The following is a 21115-nucleotide window of genomic DNA, read 5'->3' as shown; positions in this document are numbered from 1 at the left end:
GCCTTGAGGAAAAGACCAGTACTCTGGGAATATTTTAGAGGGCAGCAGTTTTCAACCATGATGAAGAGATTCATTACAGGGGATCAAAAACAATTTGTTAATAATAGCTAAAGTACTGAAGATTGTAAGCAATTTATTTTTTCCATAAATTAGAACAGATTCAAAGTTACCCGAATACAGTGGTATTTTTTCCTAAAATGAAAACTTCCCCAATCCAGTAAATATGTTTTAAGGCCAAGAGTTTTTAAGGCCTATAAGCATTCCTTTCTTGCATTCTATTAAGTCTTCCAAAGCAGAAGAGAAAAGGCCTGGAAATTGTGCAACACCACTGTTAACTTGTGAATAATCCTGATTATTCACTGTAGTTGGAGGAAGGTGTAATCACACGCACTCTAACCCCTGCACCATCCAGATTCAGGAAGGGGACAGCTGACACAAGCTCTCAGAGTTCCAGGTGATTCTTATCCACCAACCCTCCCAACCCAAAACACTACCACCAACCTTACTTGACCAAATGTTACTTTTGGGTTTCAAAATCTGAGTCCCATCCTGAGTGTGTTTCATGAGCATACAGCATCTACTATATGGACTACCCCATAAAATCAGAAATATTCATTACATGGATAGGTCCCACATAGACTAGCCAAAGAAAAGATTCTATGAGAAAGTAATTTCAGTTATAGGTAGCAACAGAGTAGAAAGAAGGCAGTTTACAGTAGCAGTAAAGGAGCTATTGATACATTACCTGATAGTTATCTTACTAGCTTTGTGCCCCTTTACAGTTTCCTTATCTGTCAGGGCTGGCATGAAGATTAAATAAGATATTACACAAAAAGGGCTTACCTATTCTGAAAATAGGTCAATGTTCAATAAATGTGTCATCATTATTTAGGTCTTATTTTGTACAAATGGCAACTCCTTCCTTCAAATTCCAACTGTCCAGAATTGAAGACCAGTTTATAATATGGCCTGACCTGAAAGGAATGTTTTTCCTAAAATGAAACTTTTACCAGTCCAGCAAATAATTATTTTTCCAAAGTGCATATGCCATCCATACCTCTTTCCACCCTCTTCTTTCCCATTAAAGAAAAAGACTTAGCTTTTCTCTCACTGCCTAGAAGTACAGGCCCACAATTCTTCATTCAAAAGCCTTGGGGTCAGATGTTTCTAAATTCAGAATTTTTCAGATTTAGAAAGGTAATATGGTGCAAATGCCAAATATTCTGTAACACACCCAATGGGTTAATAGTTCTTCAGTAAAATAAGTAAATATTCACACTAAGTAGGATAAAGACTACACAACTTCTCATCAGTTCAGGTTTTGCCATCAAATGAGTCTGTGGTTTTTAGAACTTTCTGAATGGCAATTATGAAATCCTTAGTCCAATGTCAATCTGTTTTAAACACACAATCATATTCCTCTCAATACTTTCTAAGCACCTTTTGTAATGCCCTCAAGTCTTATTTTTCCATGACCAATAACAATGCTGTTATCTCAGAGAAATGGATTGAGCCCCTCCTGACATTAAACCAAAATAGGCTTTAAATTAGGTGAGTTGGGGGTTGGGTGTGTTAATTTTGATAACTTGTTTAGGGACCACACATTTTGCAATACTTATTTTCTTAGATTCACAGTTAATCTGCCCCTGAGCACAATTTTTAGCTTATTTTTGGCAGATAAAGAGCCACCAAAGACTTTTGAGATGGTGCTACCAGGTTATAATAAATGCATTATATATACGGACATTTATTAGCCAAACATTCATTTTAAGCAGGCACAAAAAAGTTCTCAAGCCAAGAAACAGAAGTAGAAATAATTCAACTGAATAACTGTACTGTTTCTGCTAGATCAAGATCTTTATAATATTTTGGAAAGATAATGAACAAATTTCCATGCAGAGAAAATAATCACAGCTTGAAAAATTACTAATTCAGCATACTTGAGATAATTATAATTCTACCTCATAATTCTTCAATGGGACTAGTTACACAAAAGAAACAGTGATGACTACGGCAAGCTTTCTACTGTTTCTTAACCACCCAAGAAATAAAAGCATTTAACACCAGCATAGCTTTGGACATGACTTAATTTTTACTTTTTTACTGCATTCATTATTTTAAACACAGTGGACACAACAGATTAGAAGTTGAGTTCATAAGACTTGTTAACATCCATATGCTTCAATTATGTAATACAGTTGAAATTTCATATTGTTTATTTCTCTCCCTAAAGAAGTTGTTACAAATCAGTATTGTACATGACTATTACAAAAGCAAAAATTGTCTACTCTTTTGAAAACTAAACTTGACAATTTAAAAGGAAAATTTAAGATACATAAAAATCCTGTGAATTTCATTATGAAGAGTGATGATCCTAGTGTACATAATAACTTAACCCCAACCCTAGGTTTTGTCAATGTTAGTTTCTGTGGATGGGAGTAGTGTCAATGCAAGAGGTGCAAAAAATATTTTGGATGAAATGTGGGTACAAAATGTCACATTGCAGGTAAGGAAATAACTATAAATCCCAAGCCACTAACTTATAAAATTATAAAACCCAAGGCATACAACCACCCTTGGCCAAATAAAATATCCTATAATATCCTATAGCTGAAGATATTAAGCCATCTTTCTTCGGTCTTTCCTCTGCCCTGAATGAACGTCACCCACCTTTCCCCCACTTAGATAACTCATACTTAAAAGGCTAAGTCACTTTCTCTCAAGGCCTTCCCTGAGCCAACTTAGATCAGGTCCCTTAAGTACTCTGAGCATGTAACATTTCTCTCGGGACTTCCCTGGTGGCGAAGTGGTTAAGAATCTACCTGCTAATGCAGGGGACACGGGTTCAATCCCTGGTCCGGGAAGATTCCACATGCTGCGGAGCAACTAAGCCCGTGTGTCACAGCTACTGAGCCTGCGCTCTAGATCCCGCGAGCTACAACTACTGAGTCCACGTGCCGCAACTACTGAAGCCCGCGCGCCTAGACCCAGTGCTCCGCAACAAGAGAAGCCACCACAATAAGAAGCCCGTGCACCGCAACGAAATGTAGCCCCCACTCGCCGCAACTAGAGAAAGCCCGCGCACAGCAACATAGACCCAACACAGCCAAAAATAAATACATAAAATAAATTTATTTACGTAGACCCAACACAGCCAAAAATATATACATAAAATAAATAAATTTATTTTTAAAAAAATTAGCATTAAAAAAAAAATTTCTCTCTACTTCACTCGTCACACCCCCTCCAAACTTTCTTCCTGCCAAACTCCTATTAGTGTAAGAATCACCTCTTATTCACCATTGTTGGACAAGCACAGGCGCGAGCATGTAACAGTTAAGTGTTCAAATAACAAATTCCAAAAAATACATTTCCCAGAGCAAAGAAGCTTATATAACCAATTTGCTGCATGCAAATTTTTAAAAGAAAACAAGTTACAAGATTAGCTGTGTACACCAATGGTGAGCTACCTCCTAAGGCACAGTTGTAGTAGTTTAAGAATTCACCCTCATAAAAAAAAAAAGAATTCACCCTCATAGAATTACAGAAACCCCTCATATAATCAGGAACTTCAATCATCTGTAACAATGAGTGTTAAAACTCAGATCCTACGAACTTATTTGCTCTTATTTTAGACAACTCTGCAAGTCTAACTGGCCAGTAGCTCAGTTCACAGTAGTTTAGACAAATGCATGCTTGGGTGAGAAAGAGGTGTAGCCTATGACATGAAAGTAGAAAACCCTGTAAATCAGGCTTGGAAACGTAAAATGGGAAGGGAGGGAAGTGCCATTCAGTCCAGGCCAGAGTCCTAAAGCAGTGCAACATACTCCAAGGACAGACCTTAAAAATCCTCTAGCAGGGGACTTCCGTGGTGGTCCAGTGGGTAAGACTCCAAGCTCCCAATGCAGGGGGCCCGGGTTCCATCCCTGGTCAGGGAACTAGATCCCGCATGCATGACACAACTAAGAAGTCCGCATGACACAACTAAGAAGTCCGCATGCGGCAACTAAAGATCCCACATGGTGCAACTAGACCCGGCACAACCCAAATAAATATTTAAATAAATATTAAAAAAAAAAATCCTTTAGTTGGAAAGACCTCAATCGTTATGCAGGGAAGCTTAAGGTCCAGATACTATAAGAGAAAAAGAAGACATTCACTACAGGAATAAAATAAGTTTTAAAGCTTAAAGATGCAAGCTTCAGTTATCCAGAACACAAAGATACTATTTCAGTGGTTTAGGATCTCAAAATTTCTACAGGAGCCATACTTCCTGTACTTAAATACACATGAGTGAAAGTTTACAGGATGCCCTGCAATGCACCCTCCTGAAGCAAAGCTATCAGGACTATAAAACTGAAAATAAAAGTCAAAATACAGCCTTTTCTTCAGATAGTCCTAAAAGTAACAACCAAACCAGAATCAGATTTTTGTTCAAACAATAAACCTGGTTGAAAGGAAGTGTAGATTTTTCATAAGCACTCCCTTCTCCAGTACCCTCCTCCATTCCACTGCTTTGGTCCTTTGTTAAAATACACATACAAATGAACAGAATACATACTACTTCCGTAAGTCAGAGGAAGAAACTGTGTTTCAGCGCAATGGGCAGAAATCTGTCCTATCAACTCCAGGTTCACCCATACCTAGGACTGTGACTAGCACAATGGAAACACCATTAAACACTTGGGAAAGTAAGCTGAAAACATAAAGCCATTTATTTTGTTTATGGACTACATTGGAAACCTCTGGCAAGGAGGCGCAAACTACCATCTGTCCATTTGCTCATAATGAGCTTGAGCCTGGTACTATCAACATTATTTGGCCATCCTGATCAAGCAGTTGCCAAGGGTCAATGTCAGTTCAAAGGCCCTTGGAGACCAAGAGCAGCAGGCCTAAGGTACATAATAAGGGCAAGTAGAGGAGAACAAGAAAGCCTCCAATATACTGCCAAGTGGGAATCATCCCAGACTGAAATTCTTCTTTGTGGGGCAGGGGAGAAAGAAACACTCCTGAGGGAACATACCTTCTGGCTTCCTAAATAGGAGCATCATATCACTGACTTCAAAATGTAAAAATTTCAGGGTGAAACTTAAATATTGGGTCGACAAAAAAGTTCGTTCGGGTTTTCCCGTAAGATGTTATGGAAAACCCGAAAGAACTTTTTAGCCAACCAACAGATGCACAGAATCAGGATTTGACCTTGTGCAACCTAATTCTCCACTTACACTGTCCCCAAGACAATGCTTGTCTGGAGAACTGACACATAGAGTAGAATGAACCAAAAGCCCCAAGCTGCCTAATGTCCTGTTGAGATGTTTCAGCAGTGACAGTGCACAGCCAGGCACTGTATTTTGGCATAAAAATCGCTAGTCCTCTCAAGGTTCCACAACTAACAGACTGAAAACTCTTTAGGGTGGGGCCTGAACATCCATTTAAAAAACTTATTTTTTTAAATTGAGGTGAAATTCACAGAGTATAAAGTTAACCTTTTTAAAGTGTATAATTCAGTGATATTTAGTACGTTCACAATGTTGTGCGACCACCAATTCTATCAAGTTCCAAAACATGTTCATCACCACCAAAGAAAACCCCACACCCATTAAGCAGTCAGTCCTCAGTTTCCCCTGCCCCCAACACCTGGCAACCACCAATTTGCTTTGTCTCTACAAATTTACCTATTCTACACACTTCATATAAATGAAATCATACAATATGTGGCCATTTGTGTCTGGCTTCTTTTACTTAGCATAATGCTGTCAAGGTTCATCCATACAGTAGCATGTATCAGTGCATTTTTAAAAAATAGCTGAATAATATTCCGTTGTATGTATATACCGTATTTGTTTATCCATTCACCTGTTGATGGACATTTTGATTATTTCCACTTTTTGGGTATTTGAATAGTACTGCTATGAACATTTATGTGCAAGCATTTGTCTGAGTATCCGTTTTCAATTCTTTTAGGTATGTACCTAGGAGTCGTAAGGTAATTCTGTATTTAGCTATTTGAGGAAAAGCCAAACTATTCTCCACAGTGTATACTTTTAACTATCTTGCCAAATAATCAACAAGACCTATTGTTAAGGGGAAAGAATAGATGTATAACAGTGGGATGTGCATTCGTTTGTATATAAAAAAGGGACACAGTATCTCTAGAAGGATACACATGAAACAGTTACTTGGTTTATACACAGGAAACAGGTACAAGGTTTTCTCTGAAGCAAGAACCTTGGGAGGCAGAGATGTGAGAAAGGCTTGTTTTCATGCTTTACCCCTTTTGCCTTGCACTGAATATACATGCTTTACCAACCCCTTGCTCTAAAATACCTTTAAAGCTCCAAAGGAAGCAATACTCTGAGAGAAGCACTGCACTCTAGGACAGGAAGAATATACAGTTTTTATTATAAACATTACTGTATGATTTTATTTTTACCTAGTGCATTTTCCCCCTTTTATTGTGGTAAAATATATATAACAAAATTTACTATCCTACCCATTTTTAAGCGTACAGTGCAGCGGTATTAAATACAGTCACACTGTTGTGCAACTATCACCACCATCTATTCCCATAACTCTTTTCATCTTGTAATCTGAAACTCTATACCCACTGTACATTAACACCCCACTCCCCAGTATTCTTCTTCCCCCGCCAGACCCTGGCAACCACCATTCCACTTTGTCTCTACGGTTTTGACTACTCTAAGTATCTGGTATAAGTGGAATCATATAGTATTTGCCGTTTTGTGACTGGCTTACTTCAGTTAGCACAATGTCCTCAAGATTCATCATGTTGTAGCACATTGCAGAATTTCCTTCCTTTTTAAGGCTAAATAACACTCCATTGTATGTATATACCATATTTTGCTTATCCATTCATTGGCTGGTAGACACTTGGGTTGCTTCCTTGTTATAGCTATTGCGAATAATGCTGCTATGAACACAGGTGTACAAATATCTCTTCAAGACCCTGCTTTTAATTATTTGGGATATAAACCCAGAAGCGAAATTTCTGGATCAGATGGTAATTCTATTTTTAATTTCTTTTTTTTTTTTTTTTTAATTTTTATTTATTTTTATACAGCAGGTTCTTATTAGTCATCAATTTTATACACATCAGTGTATACATGTCAATCCCAATCGCCCAACTCAGCCCACCACCACCACCACACCCCCGCATCTTTCCCCCCTTGGTGTCCATACATTTGTTCTCTATATGTGTGTCTCAATTTCTGCCCTGCAGATCGGTTCATCTGTACCATTTTTCTAGGTTCCACATATATGTGTTAATATACGATATTTGTTTTTCTCTTTCTGACTTACTTCACTCTGTATGACAGTCTCTAGATCCATCCACGTCTCAACAAATGACCCAATTTCGTTCCTTTCTATGGCTGAGTCATATTCCATTGTATATATGTACCACTTTTTCTTTATCCATTCATCTGTTGATGGGCATTTAGGTTGCTTCCATGACCTGGCTATTGTAAACAGTGCTGCAATGAACATTCGGGTGCATATGTCTTTTTGAATTATGGTTTTCTCTGGGTATATGCCCAGTAGTGGGATTGCTGGATCATATGGTAATTTTATTTTTAGTTTTTTAAGGAACCTCCATATTGTTCTCCATAGTGGTTGTATCAATTGACATTCCCACCAACAGTGCAAGAGGGTTCCCTTTTCTCCACACCCTCTCCAGCATTTGTTGTTTGTAGATTTTCTGATGATGCCCATTCTAACTGGTGTGAGGTGGTACCTCATTGTAGTTTTGATTTGCATTTCTCTAATAATTAGTGATGTTGAGCAGCTTTTCATGTGCTTCTTGGCCATCTGTATGTCTTTTTTTTTTTTTTTTTTTAGAGATTGTATACTTTATTTTTTATTTATTTATTTTTGGCTGCGTTGGGTCTTCATTGCTGCATGCGGGCTTCCTCTGGCTGTGGCGATTGGGGGGCCACTCCTCGCTGCGTTGCGCAGGCTTCTCACTGCAGCAGCCTCTCCCGTTGCAGAGCACAGGCTCTAGGCACGCAGGCCTCAGCAGCTGTGGCACGTGGGCTCAGCAGCTGTGGCTCTCAGGCTCCAGATGCAGGCTCAGCAGTTGCGGCACATGGGCCTAGCCGCCCCGCGGCATGTGGGATCCTCCCCCACAAGGGCTCGAACCCGTGTCCCCTACATCGGCAGGCGGATTCCCAACCACTGTGCCATCAGGGAAGCCTGTATGTCTTCTTTGGAGAAATGTCTATTTAGGTCTTCTGCCCATCTTTGGATTGGGTTGTTTGTTTCTTTACTATTGAGCTGCATGAGCTGTTTATATATTTTAGAGTTTAATCCTTTGTCCGTTGATTCGTTTGCAAATATTTTCTCCCATTCTGAGGGTTGTCTTTTCGTCTTGTTTATGGTTTCCTTTGTTGTGCAAAAGCTTTGAAGTTTCATTAGGTCCCATTTGTTTATTTTTGTTTTTATTTCCATTCCTCTAGGAGGTGGATCGAAAAAGATCTTGCTGTGATTTATGTCAAAGAGTGTTCTTCCTATGTTTTCCTCTAAGAGTTTTATAGTGTCAGGTCTTACATTTAGGTGTCTAATCCATTTTGAGTTTATTTTTGTGTATGGTGTTAGGGAGTGTTCTAATTTCACTCTTTGACATGTAGCTGTCCAGTTTCCCAGCAGCACTTATTGAAGAGACTGTCTTTTCTCCATTGTATAGCCTTACCTCCTTTGTCATAGATTAGTTGACCATAGGTGTGTGGGTTTATCTCTGGGCTTCCTATCCTGTTCCATTGATCTATATTTCTGTTTTTGTGCCAGTACCATATTGTCTTGATTACTGTAGCTTTGTAGTATAGTCTGAAGTCAGGGAGTCTGATTCCTCCAGCTCTGTTTTTTTCCCTCAAGACTGCTTTGGCTATTCGGGGTCTTTTGTGTCTCCATACAAATTTTAAGATTTTTTGTTCTAGTTCTGTAAAAAATGCCATTGGTAATTTGATAGGGATGGCATTGAATCTGTAGATTGCTTTGGGTAGTATACTCATTTTCACAATATTGATTCTTCCAATCCAAAAACATGGTATATCTCTCCATCTGTTGTTATCATCTTTAATTTCTTTCATCAGTGTCTTATAGTTTTCTGCATACAGGTCTTTTGTCTCCCTAGGTAGGTTTATTCCTAGGCATTTTATTCTTTGTGTTGCAATGGTAAATGGGAGTGTTTCCTTAATTTCTCTTTCAGATTTTTCATCATTAGTGTATAGGAATGCAAGAGATTTCTGTGCATTAATTTAGTATCCTGCAACTTGACCAAATTCATTGGTTAGCTCTAGTAGTTTTCTGGTGACAACTTTAGGATTCTTTATGTATGGTATCATGTCATCTGCAAACAGTGACAGTTTTACTCCTTCTTTTCTGATTTGGATTCCTTTTCTTTCTTTTTCTTCCCTGATTGCTGTTGCTAGGACTTCCAAAACTATGTTGAATAATGGTGGTGAGAGTGGACATCCTTGTCTTGTTCCTGAGTTAGAGGAAATGCTTTCAGTTTTTCACCATTGAGAATGATAGTTTGCTGTGTGTTTGTCGTATATGGCCTTTATTATGTTGAGGTAGGTTCCCTCTATGCCCACTTTCTGGAGAGTTTTTATCATAAATGGGTGTTGAATTTTGTCAAAGGCTTTTCCTGCATCTATTGAGATGATCATATGGTTTTTCTTCTTCAATTTGTTAATATGGTGTATCACCTTGATTGATTTGCATATAGTGAAGAATCCTTGCATCCCTGGGATAAATCCCACTTGATTGTGGTGTATGATCCTTTTAATCTCTTGTTGGATTCTGTTTGCTGGTATTTTGTTGAGGATTTTTGCATCTATATTCATCAGTGATATTGGTCTGTAACTTTCTTTTTTTGTAGTATCTTTGTCTGGTTTTGGTATCAGGGTGATGGTGGCCTCATAGGATGAGTTTGGGAGTGTTCCTTCCTCCACAATTTTTTGGAAGAGTTTGAGAAGGATGGATGTTAGCTTTTCTCTAAATGTTTGATAGAATTCACCTGTGAAGCCATCTGGTCCTGGACTTTTGTTTGTTGGAAGATTTTTAATCACAGTTTCAATTTCATTACTTGTGATTGTCTGTTCATATTTTCTACTTCTTCCTGGTTCAGTCTTGGAAGGTTATACCTTTCTAAGAATTTGTGCATTTCTTCCAGGTTGTCCATTTTATTGGCATAGAGTTGTTTGTAGTAGTCTCTTAGGATGCTTTGTATTTCTGCAGTGTCTGTTGTAACTTCTCCTTTTTCATTTCTAATTTTATTGATTTGAGTCCTCTCCCTCTTTTTCTTGATGAGTCTGGCTAATGGCTTATCAATTTTGTTTATCTTCTCAAAGAACCAGCTTTTAGTTTTATTGATCTTTATTATTGTTTTCTTTGTTTCTATTTCACTTATTTCTTCTCTGATCTTTATGATTTCTTTCCTTCTGCTAACTTTGGGTTTTGTTTGTTCTTCTTTCTCTAGTTCCTTCAGGTGTAAGGTTAGATTGTTTATTTGAGAGTTTTCATGTTTCTTGAAGTAGGCTTGTATAGCTATAAACTTCCCTCTTAGAACTGCTTTTGCTGCATCCCATAGGTTTTGGATCATCGTGTTTTCATTGTCATTTGTCTCTAGGTATTTTTTGATTTCCTCTTTGATTTCTTCAGTGATATCTTGATTATTTAGTAACGTATTGTTTAGCCTCCATGTATTTGTGTGTTTTATGTTTTTTTTTCCCTGTAATTCATTTCTTTTTTTTTTTTTTTTTTTCATTTAAAGCTTCTGTTTCCTTATTTATTTTCATTTTGGATGATCTGTCCATTGGTGTAAGTGAAGTGTTAAAGTCCCCCACTATTATTGTGTTACTGTCAATTTCCTCTTTTATAGCTGTTAGCAGTTGCCTTATGTATTGAGGTGCTCCTATGTTGGGTGCATATATATTTATAATTGTTATATCTTCTTCTTGGATTGATCCCTGGATCATTATGTAGTGTCCTTCCTTGTCTCTTGTAACATTCTTTATTTTAAAGTCTATTTTATCTGATATGAGTATAGCTACTCCAGCTTTCTTTTGATTTCCATTTGCATGGAATATCTTTTTCCATCCCCTCACTTTCAGTCTGTATGTGTCCCTAGGTCTAAAGTGGGTCTCTTGTAGACAGCATATATATGGGTCTTGTTTTTGTATCCATTCAGCCAGTCTATGTCTTTTGGTTGGGGCATTTAATCCATTCACGTTTAAGGTAATTATCGATATGTATGTTCCTATGACCATTTTCTTAATTGTTTTGGGTTTGTTTTTGTAGGTCCTTTTCTTCTCTTGTTTCCCACTTAGAGAAGTTCCTTTAGCATTTGTTGTAGAGCTGGTTTGGTGGTGCTGAATTCTCTTAGCTTTTGCTTGTCTCTAAAGCTTTTGATTTCTCCATCAAATCTAAATGAGATCCTTGCCGGGTAGAGTAATCTTGGTTGTAGGTTCTTCCCTTTCATCACTTTAAGTATATCATGCCACTCCCTTCTGGCTTGCAGAGTTTCTGCTGAGAAATCAGCTGTTAACCTTATGGGAGTTCCCTTGTATGTTATTTGTCGTTTTTCCCTTGCTGCTTTCAATAATTTTTCATTGTCTTTAATTTTTGCCACTTTGATTACTATGTGTCTCGGCGTGTTTCTCCTTGGGTTTATTCTGTATGGGACTCTCTGCGCTTCCTGGACTTGGGTGGCTATTTCCTTTCCCATGTTAGGGAAGTTTTCGACGATAATCTCTTCAAATATTTTCTCTGGTCCTTTCTCTCTCTCTTCTCCTTCTGGGACCCCTATAATGCGAATGTTGTTGCGTTTAATGTTGTCCCAGAGGTCTCTTAGGCTGTCTTCATTTCTTTTCATTCTTTTTTCTTTAGTCTGTTCTGCAGCAGTGAATTCCACCATTCTGTCTTCCAGGTCACTTATCCGTCCTTCTGCCTCAGTTATTCTGCTATTGATTCCTTCTAGTGTAGTTTTCATTTCAGTTATCGTATTGGTCATCTCTGTTTGTTTGTTCTTTAATTCTTCTAGGTCTTTGTTAATCATTTCTTGCATCTTCTCAATCTTTGCCTCCATTCTTATTCCGAGGTCCTGGATCATCTTCACTATCATTATTCTGAATTCTTTTTCTGGAAGGTTGCCTATCTCCACTTCATTTAGTTGTTTTTCTGGGGTTTTTTCTTGTTCCTTCATCTGGTACATAGCCCTCTGCCTTTTCATCTTCTCTATCTTTCTGTAACTGTGGTTTTTGGTCCACAGGCTGCAGGATTGTAGTTTTTCTTGCTTCTGTTGTCTGCCCTCTGGTGGTTGAGGCTATCTAAGAGGCTTGATGGGAGGCTCTGGTGGTGGGTAGAGCTGACTCTATTTTTAATTTCTTGAGGAGCCTCTATATTGTTTTCCATAGTGGCTGTACCATTTTACATTCCTGAGAACACTTGGTGTTTTCTGTTTTTTTGATACTTGCAGCCATCCTAATGGGCGTGAGGTGGCACCTCACTGTAGTTCTGACTTGTAATTCACAGTCCCAACAAGGATAAAGTACATATATTGTTTTAAATAAAAAACTAGTTAAAAATAGAAAATGTTTTTTTCATTTTTATCGGAGTATAGTTGCTTTACAACGTTGTGTTAGTTTCTACTGTACAGCAAAGTGAATCAGCTATACGTATACATATATCCCCTCTTTTTTGGATTTCCTTCCTATTTAGGTCACCACAGAGCACTGAGTAGAGTTCCCTGGGCTATACAGTAGGTTCTCATTAGTTATCTATTTTATACATAGTATCAGTAGTGTATATAAGTCAATCCCAATCTCCCAATTCATCCAACCCCCCCTAAAAACAGAAAATCTTAAAGCCTCCCAAGGAAATGTTCTGTATCTTGACTGGGTGGCAATTACACAGGTGTATACATTTACCAAAACTTACTAAACTGTTATTTAAATAAGTACATTTCATTTATGCAAATTACACCTCAACAAAGGTGATTTTTAAAAAAGCCTCCTAAAGTAATTCCAACTTTAGGAACTGGATCCCATGTTTAGGAATAGCCAGGTTTGCAAACCACTGTTCCTAAGCAACAGGGATCCAGTAAAGAGGCCTGTTTATTTCCCCCTAAATTAATTCTTAGGGTGCTATCCCCCCTCCAAAAAAATTACCTTACAAATTAGATTAAAGTGTGATTACTCGGTACTACAAACTGTAACTTGAATAGTGAAAGTTAAAGAACTGCACCTGCATGTCTGGCACCGGGGCTAAGTGCTTCTCTCTCACTGAACCCTCACAGCACTCTGTTATCCCCATTTTACAGAGGAGGAACTGAGTTACAAAGGGGTAATATTACTATCCAGAGTCATAAGCTGTCAAGTATAAGAGCTAGTACTTAACTGTCAGTTCTCTGCAGAGAACCCATGCTCTTGCCTAAGATATTCTATTGCCTTCCTTTTCTGAACTTAAGACCTTCAAAAGATAAACAGTTTCCTTCGAATAACTTTAAAAGTTAAACAAAAGACTTCATCCAGAAAAGAACTTTCCCACAAAAAACTCTAAACGCCACAGTATTTCCAACAAAACTGTCAAATCATGTAATAAAATTATCTCGTGACAAAAAACTGTACTGTTACAACATTAAATATCCACCTTAAACGTACTTCCTTCCTTAGGCCTCAAAACCTAAATAACAAATAATAGGGTTGGTTACCTAAAGGTACACCAGAAGAGTGGCCAAACATTTGCTCTCTGGGCCCATGGAAGAGGCATCAGAGGACAACTCATCTGCACTATATCAACTGAGACACAACTGCCATGGGAATAAGGTAAAAATAGCAGTGTACATACAACAAAAGTAGAACTTTCAACCATATGCTTAAAATCAAAGCACAATTTTTTACAGTAATGGAATTGGATCTCTGTATTTTACAGCAGCTAGGAACTTCAGAAAATAAAAACCTATCTTCTTTTGTCCCTCTTCTTGCAAAAAACACATCAATTTTTATGTGGGAACTGCTTTTGGGGGCCTACTATTAAACTGACGAAGTGGTTCAAAACATTTTCCTGTTATGTTTTAGGGACTTCTGTCTTAGGGACTATGGTAAGGATGCAAGCTTAGTAAAATTGGAAAACTTAATTAATGGAAAATATAATTTCTAAAGAATAAGCCTGAAAGATAAACGAAGTCTGCATATAGCTGGTACAGGATAAATGCATGCTTCTAACTTCATGATCGAAGATTCTTCAACTACAATTAGACACATGAATGTGCATGAGAGTTGCCATGTATTAGATATTGTTCAAAACCCCTTCAGTTATAAAAGGCAGTGGCAGCAAATAACAGTAGAAAAAAATCTCCACCTCACAGATCTACTTTTCTGTCCACTTGTTGGAGAGTGCCATCTCTGCTGCTACTACTTACTGATGCTTAGGGGTAGAACTAAATGATCCCAGTGTCAGATAAAGGCAGAATCACTACTACAACCCAAGAATGAATCTTTACAACTTGTGATTTACATGGTCTCATGTTACCAAACTATTATTCATGATGTCAGTAAACATTTATAAAAATGATGGTAAAATCGAAGCCCAACATACTAACTCCTACAGTTAAACAAACAAAAGACAAGAAAAGAAAATGAAAACAACTAACACGTGTTTCTCCTATTCAGTCAGGTGGCAGTAAAGAAATTCATGTAACTTTAAGCTTCCTATTAAAATCTTCATCACTCTGAAAGCAAACGGTCACTATATAAATACAATGCACTGATATCCTGAAAGAAAAATATACTTGAAGAATCTACCAGAGTTAGAACAAGTATTTCCACCAAGGGAGAAAACTAATATGCATTGAGCATTGTGCTCTTCACATATTATTTCATCTAAAATTCCTATGAAATGGAAATCTTCATTTCACAGATGTAGGTGCTGAGGCTCAAAGAAAAAAAATAACCTGCTTAAAGACAGACAGACAGATAGACAGATAGATAGACAGACAGACAGGCAGGCAGGCAGGCAGGAGGCAGGCAGGCAGGAGGCAGGCAGGCAGGCACACTGTCTAAGGCAGAATTCTTTTGTAATTACAGGGCCATCAGCCTTTCTGGTAAAAAAAATCTGATTTAAGCAAACTTAGAGAGCAAAAGCATAACCTTAGTTTTGTTTTTAACTCAGTAATGTCAAAAATGAACTGAGAAAACAACTTTGAAACACAGTCTGTCCTCTTTTAAGAGACGCCATCAATCAAACCACCCTAATGCATCACTCGAATCTGCTGAAAAGGAGAATTTCAAGCCTCATGGAACTGCAATAGAGTATCACGCCCAGTGGTGCTAGCCTAGTTGCTGTCCTATGCCCAGCAGTTGCACTGGGCTAATCTCTTGCCATGGATCATCAGTATTCCCTACTAGAATAAAAATGAGCAGCGCTATTAATGATTTTGTGATTATTAACCCCTGATGTGCTTTCCACTTTCTCGTCAGTGATATTGAGAAAAGCAGATGAAATGATTCAAAATGTTCATGTTTTTAGGAATAAAGACATTGTAAAACAAAGAAAAAACTACCTGAGGGCAGGGACCTTCTTTGTTTTCTTCAAATGTGTCCCGGAACAGCACCTGCATATACTAACTATTTGTTCAATGAATGAATAACGACAAGCTAGCTTGGCCATTCCTTTTACCATGCCAACCATAAGTTCAAAGCCAACCGTAAGTTCAAAGCCAACCAAAACCACTACCATTATATGACTTCCCTGCCAGGTAGCCTATCTCATCAAATGAGAATATTCATCCTCTTAACAGCTCACTTCTTTACATACAGAGTTCCCTCCGACCCAAGGAGAACAAGAAAAAGTAGTCAAAATGGTACCAAACCAGGATACTTACATGGTATCAATTAAATTAAGATGATTCTATTTCCTTTATTTGTAATCCGTTTAAAATATCTGAATAGCCCCTGGATGGGCTATTACACCTGCTATTAACATTCTTCTTAATGCTGACTCCTCTGGCAAGAAGGATTGTCCTCCAATCCTCATTCTCTGGTTGAATTACTTTCTATTGATAATTAGACATACCCAAAGCACAGGTTGTGCACAAACTGTAAGATGACCAAACTACTCTACAGAAAAAACGAAAACTTAAAGAAATTTAAAAACAGAAGAATTAAGATGGGAGTGATCCAGAAGTGAGAGAAGTATGTGGATAATATGGTAAATACATCTCCTTAAAGATTAAGAAGTTAGGAAATATATCTTCATCTAAGAAGAAAAATATTGCTTAGAATAGAAATAGGAAGTTAGAGGAGTATCTTATAGAGAGAGGTTGGAAAATAAGACCAGAGAGAAAAGTTATGGAGTAAGATAAAGATCTCAAGATTGGTGGAGAAGAAAATCATTAATAGTATTGCACCCACATTTCCTTAGAACTTACGTTAATATATAATATAATTATTTCTCTTCCATGAAGAAAGGAGAATGAAAGCTATTTACATACCTTACAAATGTGCTGCAAGACCCACGGCCTGTGTGGCAGAAGTTCTACAAAGTGCCTTGAACTTCTCAGATGAAAGGTACTATAAACACATTAAAAAAAAAAAAAATCAGGAATTATGTCTATTCATTTCGCAAAGAAAAAAACAAAAGCACAGGATGTAAAATGGGTTTGCCCAAAGTTCTGTTAAGTAATTCAGAATCCAGAAGGGGGAAAAGCACAGAATTTAATTTTTACTGACATACCATAAAATTTACTTTTAAACGTTTTGGCCTCCTTCACTTAACAGAATGCACACTATCAACTTTATTTTCTGAGTATTACAAATTAATGTTGCCCTTTTAAAAGCAAAAATCAAAAGCAGATGAATCCTATGCAAATTAATTTCCCAACATTATAAACATTTAACACACAGCATTACAAACACACAGCAAAGTTAAAAGAATTTTACAGTGAACACCTATATGCCTACCACCCAGCCTACCACAAACATTTGAATGACCTGCTTTATCAAATTACATTTCCTTTTTTTTTTTTTTAATTTTTATTTATTTATTTATTTATTTTTGGCTGTGTTGGGTCTTCGTTTCTGTGCAAGGGCTTTCTCCAGTTGCGGCAAGCGGGGGCCACTCTTCATCGCGGTGCGCGGGCCTCTCACTATCGTGGCCTCTCTTGTTGCGGAGCACAGGCTCCCGATGCGCAGGCTCAGTGATTGTGGCTCACAGGCCTAGTTGCTCCGCGGCATGTGGGATCTTCCCAGACCAGGGCTCGAACCCGTGTCCCCTGCATCGGCAGGCAGATTCTCAACCACTGCGCCACCAGGGAAGCCCTACATTTCCTTTTTAATACAGGCATTACAGAGAAATTAAAGACAACTATCAGAAAATCAATGGATTCAAAAAAACAGGTTGAAGTCATTAGGTTAAGGACATGAATAATATTAGGAAATCCTTCTGATACCTTTGTCAGAAATGGTCAGTATTAGTTTACTGTTTAAAGTCAAAATGGACTCAGATCTACCCCCTACTCTTGGTGAATGATTCTAATTGTTTAATATCAGATCAGATCATTATCCTGATCTTTTAAAAAAATCTGATGATTAAAAAAAAAATCCAAAGAACTTCCCATGTCCTAAAAGGTTCTACATGATGTGGTCCCTGCCCACCTTTCTAATTTCATTTTACCTCCCACTTTTCCCTTCACTCCACTCCAAACTTATTTCATTGGCTGCTTATGTTCTCCTCTTTCCCTTTACTTGAATATTAAATAAGATGCTATCATAAATATGCTTAAGCACATTTACTTTACCCACCCTCTTAAAAAAAAAAAAAATCAAGCTCAATCTGGTATCAACTGCAAACTGGCTCCACTTTAACAGAGTATCTCATATTTTGATGATTATTAGCTATAAAAATGTATTCATAATCATCTGGAGGAAGCACCAATAAACTCAGACCAACACCCAGAATAAGCAGCTTCAATGCCTAGCTGATTTTCAGTCACATGACTACCATAATTATGAGTATACAAGGACTTGATACTTCAGCACCACAGATTAAAAATGAGTCACTTGAAATAGAAACACTTGAAATAGGAATTTTACAGTAATTACTAACTTTAAACTGTCTTGAGAATTTTAATTTATTAATCTCACAAGTACTTAACAGTGAGCATGTCCCCAAAGAGCAGACTATAGTGAGACACATTAACACAAGTTTAAAATTTGGTTATGTTAATGTGAAGATACAAGCAAACAGTTCTACAGGCCAGGTGCATAAAGGAATAAACTTAAGTCGTAAGGGAAGACGAAATACCTTTAGGGACCTTTTAAAACTACAAATATATGTGATTAAAATCCAGTGATTATGTACCATTTATCATTATCACTAGTAGCCACAATGCAATTAAACCCGAGGTGCTGTCTATAGAAGCCCAGCAAGCCCAAATTAGTGCTCTTAAAAAAGTTGAAATATCAGTCTTTCTTCTGACAAAGTTAACGTGACTCCCTCAGCTCCAGGACAATTAAGAAGGCCCAAAGTAGCAACCCACCTTCACCAGTCACAGCGTGGACTCCAAGCTATGGACAAGGAACACCTGAAGATCTACCTGTTTTTACTCTAATAACTTACACCCCCACATGACCAGGTTAAACTTTTAAACGGAGTTAACTGACAAACAAGGAATTCGGACTGAAAATACTCCAGCAAAACCACCACCACATACATATACACAGGAAACTATATTCTCGATATGTACTGTTTCTCTCCATCCCACCTCAAATCAATAGTCAAAAGAGCCCACAGTTGCCTGATAACATCTTATCAGGGCCTAACTACGTTGGATTTGGAGCAGGGGAGTCTAGGCCTGCCTCTGGAGGAAGCTGGGTCCCTCAAGAAGACCAAAACACCTCACGCCAAGAACTAGACCAAGCAGAGACCCTGTATATTCATTTACCTATTTCAATCAACTGCTGTAGGACCATCCAAATTACAGAAAGGAGAGTAAAAGCTCAAGAACTGAAATTTGCTTGGAAAAATTTTCAGATTCTCCCAATACATAAAAAATCAGCAATACATAAATGAAGAAACAGTTGGAATAAGTTGAAAGTCCTGAATTTTAGCTGACTCTAATCAAGCTGTTTGGGAGTACATGGAGATCTTACAGTGAAAATAGTTCTGGCTGGCAACTGACTAGACATATGACCTTGGGAAATTTACTTAAGTCTCTGGGACTCAGTTTCTCATCTGCAAATGCGGTTGGACTACAAGTCCTGAAGATTCCTTTCAGGTCTAAAATTCTTGATCAGTGAAAAAGTCAGTGGATTCCTACTCTCTTCTTCCCTCTAGTACAGATATTTATGAGAACAGAGGCTATAAGTCTAGGACTAGACTTTGACTAAAACCAAGTTCCATCTTATATTTTTTGTTTGTTTTCTTCATCTTATAAATTTTATGTCCCCAAGAGCCACCAGTGCTCTAAAAAACTAGAATTACTCAAGACAATTTATCAAAAGAGATCCTTCAAGTTATCCTTTACAATTAAGAATTAATCTTCTATTTCAGTCCAAACAATGTCACTTGTGCCAAACGCTCAAAACAGCATCTCTCCCAATTTAGCCATGTCTAAAAGTGACAATCAGGCAATGGTACATAAGCATTACACATCTGGGTGTGTGACACTAAGTGGCGGAAAAATTCTCACAACATACAACATTTAAAAGAATTTTTAAAGTATTTTTCCCCCTTCAGATCTGGCAGAAGTATAATCTGATCACACACCTGCATGAAACATTTACTTCAATTAAACTGTCTTAAACACAAAAAGAATCAAACGAGTTACCAACAGAGGTAAAAATTTTAAATCAGGATCATTAAGAAACACAAGTGAAACCAACTCTGGGAAAAAGAATGCCAATTTTCTATCATAAACTACTAAACATGGTTTTGACCAAATCAATTTGAGTGCAAATAGTACTATTTAATGAACGTGTAACTGGATCCAACACAGGTAACTAAGGACAGATGTCCAGGTGATTCCTACTCAAGGCAGTAATTTAGACTAAGCAAAACTGCAAATTAATACTTTATTTTGATGACACATAGTTTAAATCATGAAAAAATGTTCCTTTCAACTGGAAAATTCCCTTCTTTTAAATACGGAAGAATCCTAACCCTTAAGATTTCAACACTATATTTTACTTACACAATCTCAAAGAATACTGCATTAAAAAAGAAAATACCCAAAACATAACTGGACTTCACGCAGTATAAAACGGTGATTCATGTTTCATATTAAACGTAAAAGCCAAAATGGAGTTGTAAAGAGTTTCCTTCCCATTTCAACTCCAACAGCCACGCGCGCTTCACAGGGGACGGCTGCCCAGCGGCTCGTGGGGCCCAGCTTAGAGCCCCCGCCCTGCCCGGCGCGGCCCTAGGAGAGGAAGCGACGGGGACCGCGGGCTGGCGGGCCGCTTGGGCTCCAGCAGGCCTGGCCGGGCTGGGGGAAGGGGCGCGGGAGGCCGCGGGGCGCGCTTCCGGGGACTGCGCGGGCGGGGCCGCCGCTTCGGGAAGCGGGGCCTGGGTCCCCGGCCGGGGGTCAGGGTCAGGGGCCAGGGTCCTGGTGCTGCCGGCCGAGAGCAGCAGGTGGGGCGCGGCCGCGGCGGGGCGGCGGCTGGCGGGCGGCCGGAAGAGTGCCGGGCGGGCGGGCCCGGGGCACCGCGGCGCCAAGAGGGAACCTCTCGCTCACCTCAGGCGACGACTCCGAGTCCGGCCTCTCCGCGCCGAGGACTCCTGTCCGCGAGTCGCAAGCTCGAAGACTACAGCGGGTGACTGAGAAGGCTACGGCGGACTAACGAGAGAACCGACGGAGAGCAACGGGCGGGGAGCGCGAGAAAGCAAGAGCGGGCGGCGGGAGGGCGGGGAGCGACGTGCGCGCCCCCGCGTGCCCAGCGGGCTCGAGCCGGCCCCAGTCGCGGCCCCGCGCACGCGCGCGCACTCCCTGCTCAGCCACGATTGCTTAGGAGCGTGTCCACACCCTAAAAGCAAGACTCTTAACCAATCATTGCAGCCGCGTGGGGCATCATGGGAACTCCTGGGCTATAAAAGACCT

At 38.9% G+C, this 21115-nt stretch overlaps 1 protein-coding gene across 2 annotated transcripts in view; it reads right to left on the bottom strand.

Moving 5' to 3' along the window:
* The window catches only part of RHOA (ras homolog family member A), a 59487-nt gene extending 38533 nt beyond the window's left edge, over positions 1 to 20954 (bottom strand). The window contains exons 1-2 of one of the 2 annotated variants that reach the window (XM_068557178.1): positions 20753 to 20954; positions 16511 to 16589 (exon numbers count right to left, since the gene is read on the bottom strand). The gene's annotated coding sequence lies outside the window, so the exon portion shown is untranslated. The remainder of the gene's footprint in view (positions 1 to 16510; positions 16590 to 20752) is intronic. The other variant, XM_068557177.1, reaches the window with a different exon arrangement.
* Positions 20955 to 21115: the final 161 nt, after the last annotated feature.

This window comes from Eschrichtius robustus, chromosome 12, assembly GCF_028021215.1.
Source record: "Eschrichtius robustus isolate mEscRob2 chromosome 12, mEscRob2.pri, whole genome shotgun sequence".
Taxonomy (NCBI): domain Eukaryota; kingdom Metazoa; phylum Chordata; class Mammalia; order Artiodactyla; family Eschrichtiidae; genus Eschrichtius; species Eschrichtius robustus.
This window is presented reverse-complemented; position numbering and strand designations above follow the sequence as displayed.